At 30.4% G+C, this 10,965-nt stretch overlaps 1 long non-coding RNA gene across 1 annotated transcript; it reads left to right on the top strand.

Moving 5' to 3' along the window:
* Positions 1-8,187: 8,187 nt before the first annotated feature.
* Positions 8,188-9,168, top strand: LOC105435831. Its single transcript, XR_969781.2, has 2 exons — positions 8,188-8,298; positions 8,653-9,168. It is a non-coding gene; the product is annotated as an uncharacterized LOC105435831 (long non-coding RNA).
* Positions 9,169-10,965: the final 1,797 nt, after the last annotated feature.

Here is a 10,965-nt window from a genome sequence, read left to right as displayed (position 1 = left end):
AAAATTGATGAGAATTTGAGCTATGTAGAGCAACTAGTTGAGATTTTAGCTAGAGAGGTAAAGATGCTTCGTAACAGAAGGATTACACTAGTAAAAGTTTTGTGGCAGAATCACCAAGTTGAAGAGGCTACGTGGGAGCAAGAGGATGACATGAGAGCTCGTTACCCAGAGTTGTTCGAGGATTAGAACTTTCGAGGACGAATGTTCCTTAAGGAGGGAAGAATGTAACACCCAAAACTTTTAGTTTTCCTCCTACTTCACCCTTCCTCTTCCTCATGCCCTAGACCTTGTCGTCATCCATCTCTTCCTCTACTTCTTCTTTGTTCAGCCGCCAGGTGCCCCTAGCCCTCCCTTCTCCTTTTTCGTTCGACTTCTGTGATGATAGCGACCATCTCTCTCTCGGTTCACGAAACGCTGTTGCATGACTCCTTCTCTTCTTGATGTGAATTGCAAGCTGACGTTGTTTGGTTGTTTCGTACACTTCTGTTAGTGACGTTGCTTTTGCCTTTGTTGTGAACTGTCAGAGTCTTGGAGGTGTTTTGAGCTTTTTTTTTTTTTTTTTTTGTGATTTTTGAGAATTTTAAGTACACATTTGATGTTTTTATGGACGCAAAAAATTAATTGGATAACTTTACCATACTTTTTAGGTCAAAAGGAAATCAAACAAATTTATAAGCCAATGATTTAAGCTTGTATTTGTGAGTGAAAAAAAATGATTTATTAAAGTTATTTCAAGCCATGATTTATGTTTAAATGTTTAAGTTATATTATGAAAAGTCTTTCAAGCATGTTATGGTTTAAAGGTATTTACTCAAGTATACTTTTTATTGAGAAATGCTTAAGCTTATTGGAAAAAGAGTTTATCAAAGAAATATTGTTTAAGGCCTACTCAAGGATGTTTTAATTAGGTTTATGTTTTATGAATGTTTTATCAAAGTCAATCTATCTAAAAAATTACTCATGACGGGACAAGCTTAAAATTTACTCATAACGAGGCAGGATTAAAATTACCCGTTATGAGACAAAGGCGCCAAGGAATTAGAGGTAAGGACACTTACCTGGGGAGTATATACTTGAGTTTCGAGTAGGAAAAATCAGGATTATGTTACTATTTTCTAATTACTTTAAGGTTTAAGCTTTCATGTTATGGTTTATCATTTACTGTTAAAATGATTTACATATTACTGATACAAAGATTTATGAAAAGTATTTAGAAAAAAATTACCACTGAGCTCATTTAGCTCATACTCTTCAAAATGTCTTTCCACTTTCTAGGTAGCTAGAGATCGTGTCCTTAGAGCTTGAGTCGCTGCTATCTGTCTGTTGAAGAGTTTAGTCTCTTATTGTACGTGTTTTGTTTTGTTTAGTACTTTTGTTAGTTTGTCTAATTTAGACTTAGGTTTGAAAATCTGGTGTTAGTTTTGTTATATAAATAAGGTTTCGTGTTGTCTGTATAAAATTATCTAAAGTTTGTTTTTAAATAAGAAAAGTTTCTTCCAATCTTGTTTTTAAGTTACATGTTATAGCTTCCATTATTGTTCATTGTTTTAAGTGTTAAGTTAAGGGTTCGTTGGTATTAGTCTTGAAGGGAGCGATATCACTTGGCTTCACGTCTTGTCTCAGGCCTAAAAGAAGAAAAAAAGAAGACGAAAGATAACGAACAAGGAAGAAATTCAAGAAGAGATACGAAAAAATTGCGAACACGATTGTTTAGATTTGGATACCATTGTGTTAAAGAAGCGTTGGGCAATATTGATTTTCTTGCAGTGAGAATTGAGAATATGAAGAATGAAAGGTAATAATATGAACTATGAAGGAGATGCGTATGGATTCAATACTCTCAAAAAATTCAATACCAACGAGGATAAATATGAAATTTATAAAAAAATACAATAACTGTTTCATGGATTCTTTTTTATATGGACTGTAAATATTTTTGTGTTTTGTTCTATATATGTAAATTAACATTTTTCTTTTTAGGATTAATGATCACTAATATAATATAATAGTAATACAATAGTTTGAATTTGAAATTCATTGTATGTTAATAACTTATGATTAAATAAAATCTATATTTTTCGTGCTCTAATCTTCCCATGTTCTTTAATTTGTAAGTTAATATATACTCAATATATACTCTTCATACTTACCTATATATATATGTAATTTATAGGTTGAATTATTATATACGTCTACCTGTATGTAATTACTACGTTCAAATTGACCTATATGTAATTACATTTGCACTATTTAAAAGTTTATTTTATTCTTTTAATATGGATATGTTAAATGTTGACCAATTTTGCATGGGTACTGAAGAAAAAAGATCCCAAAAGTTGGGCCGACCCATATGATGGATTAGGCTTTGTGTTGGATCATTTTGGAAAGTGGTTTGAGGCTTCAAAATGGTTTAATGATTTGATCTCCAAACAAAGCCTTCCTACATGTTTAGAATGGGTAAGAGACACATCAAATATCAATTTAATTATGTCTTTCTTTTTAAAATCACGAAAGATATTTGCCTTTTATATATATATATATATAAATGCTTTGTTTTAAGTTAAAAGAAAATGATTTTCCAAATACATTTATAAATATATAAATTCAAATCAAATATGTTCGTAATTGGTAGTGCTTCATCGTCATAATGCACATAAAAAGAGATCGAAATTTGTGAAGCCGCAAATGAAATAACACAATAAGAAAAATGAAAGAATTTTTTTAATCTCATTTTGCTCTTAATAATAAATTAATCAATCCTAAAAATGGATGATAAATAAAGAATAATTTTAAGAAGAATATGCTTTACAATATTCAAAAGAAAACATGAGAGGAAAAAAAATTAGAAATAATTTAGGCATTGATCAACCATTTCAAAATGCCCTTCCAAAATTTAGAAAAAAAAAAAAAAAAGAATTATGATAACAAGGTTAATGTTACTTCGTTATCTAAATTGTAAAAGTAGAAAATTTGAAAGTCGATAACCATCCAATAGTTCTCTAATAGCGTTCAGATATTTGTCTGATATCATTAATTTTTTCATATTCGCAATATGCAAAAAATAGGTGTCTGCACTATTTTTTTCTTTTTAAATATTTTTGTCATATGATGCAATTTTCCATTTTTAAAACAACAAAATTTGTTAAAAGGGTAAAATCGGAATAGTGAACAAAATAATTGAATATAAATATTTTGCTATAGATGCAAATTTAGAATTCTAAGGGACACACTAAATTTTCTTAATTCCTTTTGCCACCTGCTGCAATTTCTCATCATTTTAATCTCGAATGGTATCGTAAAATTAAAAAGTTTAATTTATATAATTGTAACAATATTCTTAAATAGTTATGATTCATATCACAAAATAAGAAAAGTTCACGAAGTTCGATTATCTATTTTGTAAATTCCATATATCCTCTTATTACTTCTTCTTCTTTGCAATTTATTTATCTCATCTTTCAGATTTTCTTTCTTCAGCATTTAGCGTATAAGATTGATCGTTTAAATCTCCTAAATATTTACATGTAACAAAACCCTAAATATCTATAACTTGTATAACAAAATAAGGAAAGCTCATGATGACCGATTATTTTTTCATATCCCCTTGTTACTTTTTCACTTTTTCTTCTTCTTTGCGATTTATTTATCTCATCTTCTAGATTTTCTTTATTTGGCGTTTAGATTATAAGATTCGATCGTTTAAATCTCTTATTTCATCTTCATCATCTTCGGTAAAAATTCTAAGTTGTTTAGAAGTTTAGTAAAAAATGTTAACAAAGAACTATGTACTATTACATTTCTAAATGGTTGTGTATCAAAATCTAAATGATTGTGTATATTGTATTATACAATGGTTAGATTTGAAGTTTTTCACAATCATTTACATTGAACTACACAATCATCTACTATAATCAACACGACCACTTATCATAATCAACATGAGTGTTTACCATAATCAACATGATCGTTTACCATGGTCAACACGATAATTTAAAGTATATTATTTCACTACATGATTATCTATCATTGCATTGTGATTAGATTATATTATATGATCATTTATGTCTTAAGCTTTCTTGTCATGATCGTTTAAATTTGAAATTTTTTTTTCTATTGTTAAAATGAACTACACGATCGTGTATCATGATCAAAACTATCGTTTACAATGTAATACTCGATTGTCTAGAAGAAGATTATTCACGCGTGTGTGGTCAATTAATCACGTGTTAACTAGAGTATTTTTGTATTTTACATTGTGGGTCTCTGAGTCAATTTTCCTCTTTTCAAAATTATTCTATGTAGTGTTAACATTTTATCAGTTTGTTATATGTTTTAAAAAACCTAAATTAAAAATGTGTAAATTTGACATTAAATGTTGAAATGATCATTAGTATTAACATACGTATAATTATTTAGAATAATAGTATATTAAGAAAACAAACATAGTTGTATATACATTGTAATAAAATGGACTTTTAATGACACATAAATATTAGCAAAAATTGGTAGGAGAAAGAAAATTTTTAGTATACCTTGTAGATAATGGAAGTGTGTGTTTGAGGTGCAGATTTGAGGGGAGTGGTAGCGGACATCAATTAAGCAAAAGGGGGGATTATGTGGTTATTTTATTCCCTGCTACACACTATTTCATTCTCTCGATTGGGTGCATCTCGAAACAACTAAAAATTTTATTTTTCTCGAGGTCAATCTTGACCACTCTCGAACTAAAGAGCATAAGCTAATGTATTATGACCATGTGCCAAAGTTGGTCCGAGTTAGTCCAGATTTAAAGAACATAAACTAATGTAGTATGATCTCGGGTTAAGCTTGTCTCGAGATGTTCTCGTGAGAGACCGAAAATTTTCCTTCAAATAGTTTTTAAATTTAGTAAGAATCTTGGAGTCAATCTTGATCAAGATTGATCATTTTTTCGAGATGCATCCGATTGAGAAAATGGAATAGTGAGTAGCGGAGATTTTGGACTAAAATAAAATGATTAAAATAATACTAATTTCCTCTTTTGCATATAATCTATATCCAAAGCATGGAGTTGGGCTAAAATAACTCATTCCACTTTCTTAAATCTACACACCAAACGTAGATTTTAATAACACAATTTATAATAATCTATACCCTAAATACTGTTATAATCTCTATCATTATTGTAAGTCACCCTCCGGCTTCCAATGCCTCCTAACTGTCAAAGGAAATGTTTAATGGACATAAATCAAAGTTAAATTCACGTACTTTTAATGTCAAACGTTCAATTGAGTGAACTCTTTTTTTTTTTCTTTTTTGTCATTTATTGACTAATAAATGATTTTATTGTTCAGATAATAAATGTAAATAAATGATTGATGTTGACTGAATTTTCTTAGACGGTGGATTCAATGACTAAAAAAGATAGTCACAACAAATAGCAATGACATTTTGTAGAGTCGTGATAAAAGAGATGATTTAATAATTCAAGCAAATGAAGTATAAAAAAGAAAAAAAATGTATAAATTTTATATATGCAACTAAAAAAGAATAATAACAAAACCCATTATAGAATGTGATTAATTCTGCATTGAAAAAAAAAAAAAAGAAGAAGACAACCATCAACATAAATCGACAATGTTAACTATTCACAATTGGAAAATGACGTTGATGCTTCAACTAAAAAACTAAAACCAATAAATATATGTTTAAAATTAAGAGGATTAATTGATATGCTAAAAAAGAATTAAAATATATGTTGGTATTGGATGAAGTTATGACCAAATCAAAATCAATGTTTGTGCACTATCTCTAAGTTCTTAGCTCTCCCTTTGAGATTTTGTTTTCAAATTTTCACCCAAATGCATTTACTTTTTTGTTTAATGGTTAAAAAAATATTTCCATTTTCTTAATTTCTAAACGAATTGAAGTCCTTAATCACAAAGAGGGAGATTTTTGTTTTGAGTTTTACTGTTTGATTGAATGAGATGAAATCAAGTGTTAATTGGATAAGATGAGCATTGAGATTTCACAACAAGAAAGTTGGACATTAAAATATAACAAAATGAATGAATTCTCTCCCACTTCTTACCCTTATAAGTGGGTTTTGGTTCAAAACTTGGAAAAACATAGTACAAGAGAAAAGGTAAGATAATGTGAGTTTAGTTGACATTTTCCTCAAATTGGGATGGACTTATAAGTGCACCCAACTTGCTTTTCAATACCCATTAATAATAATCTCACATTCTCCCACTTAATCACTATTCTATTCCAATCACTTTCAATTATTATTGCAACTATGTATCTTTCCATATTGTTAGAAAATTAACTTTCTTCTCAAAATAAATGCTTTTATTCTTCAAATTTCTTTTAATGAATACCAAGTACCATCACCATACAAAGACATTATTATATTATTGGTCCATCTAACCGTTTGTTTATTTCTTTCAATAGCTATTGTCTACAAGGTAATGCTTTCTTCTTTCTTTTGTGTACATACTCCTATATATGGAATCCTACTTTTGTCAAGATCTACTTAAAAAGATTGTCCACAAAAATATAGTATGATTTTGTCTTGAACCAAAAAGTTAGCTTGTAAAAGAGTCTTGGTGGACCTGAGAGGACAACATTGAGATGTTCAATAGAGCATCTCTCACAACACTTTCTAAAATGAAGAGTGATGGTGTTGTATGCAAGAAGTTGCAAGCTAAATGTTTTCCACAACTATTATTCGTTGTGAGTTGTTTGAGGGTTATCATTCTTGGTGTAATCATAAGTAATTAACTATATCATGGTATGGTTTCTTATCGTCACTGATATCTCCAATTGGGTAATTGATAGTGCACAATGAGAGTTTGTTCACATCATTCATTTTAGACACACCTATATAATGGAATAGGAAGGAGGGAGAGAATTAAATGGAAGATTCAATAGGATCAATGAAATTGGTGGTCTTACCATTCAAAAAATGATCATGAAAGTGAGCTCGTGCTATAAGATCATATTGTTGGAAAAAAAAAATCTCCCACTACTACTTTGGTAAAAGTAGAAAAAATAACATAGAAATTCAAAATAAAAGACAAGAGTTGACAGAGAAAAACTTCAAATAAGAGAACAAACCACGAACTCAGAAAAGTATTACTATACTATTGTTGTAGAAAATTTAAACCTCGTTTGTCAAGAGAATTGGGCTATAATGTTAGTTGAAGACCAATAATACAGGGATGCAATATCAATTTGACAATCAACCTGAAGAATATGTTACTAAAGATCTAATTAAATGTATCACATTCTTACTTGAAGGAATGAATTTTCGTAGCGGAAGCGTGTGAACATGCAAATGAAAAATTCAATCAATATCAGAAAAAATATACATATATTAGCATACTTTTCTAAAGACGAAGGAAAAAAATAAACTAATTAACATTTGAAGATTTTTCTTTCTTCACATAAATCACTCCCAATATGAAGAAAACCACTACCGGAGTCTTACTTGTCATTCTATAGGTGAAAATCACATAGAGATGTGAGTTTTTATGATTTTGTTTTGGGGAAGAGAAAAAATCTTTTTACATTTTAGAGAGACATTGCATAGAATTATTTGCAGAGAGATCATTCAAAACGTATGGATGTAGAATGTCTTTTTTCCTTCGTGTGTCTTAGCAATTTTTAAGAGTAACGAAGGAGAGGGAAGTTATCAAAATAACTCTCTTCCTTCACTAACGTGAAATTAACTCCAAGGGAGTTATTCCATTAACTAAATTCTAATATAAATTAAATTCATATTAGCTTTAACATATAGTTTATTTATGAATCTTATGTTTGCATATAGTTTATTTACATATGACTGATCGAGATCATATCGTTTGCATATAGTTTAGAACATGAAATTAACTCAAGGGAGGTTAAAACATGCACTTAGCTTTAACATGCACTTTGCATATAGTTTATTTATGACATGAATGATCAAGATCATATCATTTGTAGTACTTCAAAACAATTATAACAACTACAAAATTCTGTAGTGCCACCTAAATCATCAATGTCGATCGCTGCTCGAAATCATACCTCTATAAATGTTAAATTTTGACCGACATCAAATACCTAATTTATTGTAGTGAAAACAAAAAATGAATTTGTTACCCAATAATACTTTTAACACTAATATCTATTATACGGTTAATTTAATAACTTTAGTATTTTATTAACAAAAAAGGCAATGGATGGTACCCTTTTTCGAGGACCCCTTCCCCATGGCCACGACGCAAAAAACTTCAGCTACCTATTCTACATCCATCGTTCATTCCCTCACTCAAATCGGTAAGCTTTTCTTCTATTTCTCCCTCCACTATATCACTTTCTCATATCTAATTGAGTGACTTAGACTTAGGTTGCATTAGGTCAACTGACGAATCGCTAATGGTGTATGTAATAGATGAAATTGAATGAGTTTTATTGCATTAAATGAACTAATGAACTAGAAGTTATGAATTTCGAAACTGGAACCTGGAGTAGCGAAAGTGGATTTTGGATCTAGAAATTCCTGACGATGAGAGATCCCAAGCCCTGCGAATATACCTAACGGATTCACAAATTCGAATTCGAATTCTATGCTACGTTATGGATGATTTAGAAATCGATTTTATGTGTGTTTATTGATTGATTGTATCGTAGAACTTGGAAGCTCACTAGGCCATGGAGCATAGCCCAGATCAAAGTTCTGACGAAATTTATAGTGGAGGATTTGGATTTTGGTGTAACAACTTTCCAGTTGCGAAGGAGTACATTCATGATGGCGGGTTCAAGAAGGGTGTACCGCTTCTGGAAGATGTAGTGGTGATAGAAGGAGCAACTCACTTCATTAACCAAGAAAAGGCTGGTGAAATAAGTTCTCTCATCTATGATTTCATCACCAAATTCTGAGTTTGTTAGTATTCATCTGCTTATCCTTTCCATTATCATATCATATGTTACTAGATCTTCTTCGTCTTCTTCTTTTCCATTTTCAGCCAGTTTGTGGGTATTTTGCCGAAGGAAAATGTACTAAATGAATCACTTTCGTTAGAAGAGCGGGTCATCTAGTGTGATGTTTACTGAACAAAACCCAATAATGGAAAGATGATTGCATTGGTGGGTTTAGGCCTCATTAGCCTCCAAATCGAATCAAATTGTGCAATCAATATTTTGACATATTAACGACTATACTCCTCTCTTTTTTACCACATAAGTAAAAACAATTGAAACAAATCAAATTGTCATACGAAATAACTGTCGTCTATATGCAATGGATAACAGTTATTTGTTGTCATAAAATATTAAATAATGACATTTATTTTCTATTTGAAAACACTTATTGTAAAACTGTCATCGATGATCTTTCCACAGCAGACGATTCTATGACTGTAAATAACTGTCATAGATTTTATTTAGGACAGAAAATAACAGTCATCGTAGATCATTTTTGTTGTAGATATATCACATGATCACATCATCCGATCCTTTTCTATTTCTTTGGTTGATTAAATGTTATCTTGTTAAGTTAAACTAGTCATTTACGTTAGTATGTTAGAAGAGCCTTAAGGTTGAACCGACAAAGGTCAGGACAAAACAAATTTCACAAAAGAATATGAGACCAATGACCTAGACATAGGTTGTCATGTAATCTTAAAGATAACGTACACAATATAGATCTTAGAGATTACATGAATTAACCTAAGACTTAATTACTCTAACTACATTTATCTTTTTATGTTCTATCTTTTATACAAGTTTAATTTGTTACGTGACAGTTTACGATTGACTATTTAGATAGATTGATAAAAAAAAATGAGTGTAGAGCTCGAGTACACCCAAATGTTTTATTTTTTTTATTGTAAAGTTTTTTCCTAGTGTCCATAAATTTCTTTGGATAATTAAATTTCAAATACAAATGCACTATTTTTGTCTTAGCTTTTTGGTTACACGTATGATAATGGTGAAGAAAACCTCGAAGTCTTGCAAAATTCAACGTTAACCTAACTGACAATCAACTTTGGGAAGAACATGATCTTTTCATTCACATGAGAGAGGGGGACCCTGCAAGAAGAAACAAAACTATAGCATTATGTAGGGAAGTTAGATTGCCAAATCTATACCTAATTTTTCTATGTTGTGAACTTTTTATATTATCATACGTTTAAACTAATATACACACACTTCATCAAATGAAAGCATTATTTACACGGATGCATAATTAATGATCATCTTTATCAAAAGTTATGCTTTTGATATGTCATTGGGACCAAAACATATGTACACCATATTGCAAGGAGTAAATAATTAGGATGTCCTTTTCCAAAGTATTGTATCCTACAAGAATTCACTATTGAGAAATTGATCAATTCTCTTTGAGACAATTTTTTCAATGGAAAGCCAAGGGTAACCGGTGTGAATAAGTGAGTTTGTGATTGGTATGTGTTTGAATATAAAAGTAGATAACAACATGGATTAAGATGTTTAAAGTTTCGAACTTGCAACTAATATAAACCTTGAAGCTATGCAACTGCATGTACACAACATTATCAACCAACTATATGAACAAAGAATTGAACTACTTCTATTCAGTCATGTTTCACAAGTTTTTATGTAGGAGGCTAACCAACCAAACCTATGTTTCTAGAGCTATTAGTGATGCATGTGACTCGAACTTGGTACACTGTCATATATCCCTCTAATATATATATATATAAAAGAAAAGTTAGGGAGGGTGACATGTAGCGAAGTGATGGTGGGATTAGAAAAGGGAGCCCCCACGAACAGAGAATGAATGAAAGCAAATGCACAACAACAAGTGGGAGTGAGAAGATGGAGCATATTTCCTATTTTTGCTTCAAGACACTGTCATTTCTCCTTTTATAAAGTTGAGCTCTTTGCTCATCTTTTATTCACTGCCACATGTGTTTTTCACATCATTTCATGTATGTGTGTTCAAAACATTTTTGTTTGTAT

The sequence above is a fragment of the Cucumis sativus genome, chromosome 1 (assembly GCF_000004075.3).
Source record: "Cucumis sativus cultivar 9930 chromosome 1, Cucumber_9930_V3, whole genome shotgun sequence".
NCBI lineage: Eukaryota > Viridiplantae > Streptophyta > Magnoliopsida > Cucurbitales > Cucurbitaceae > Cucumis > Cucumis sativus.
This window is presented reverse-complemented; position numbering and strand designations above follow the sequence as displayed.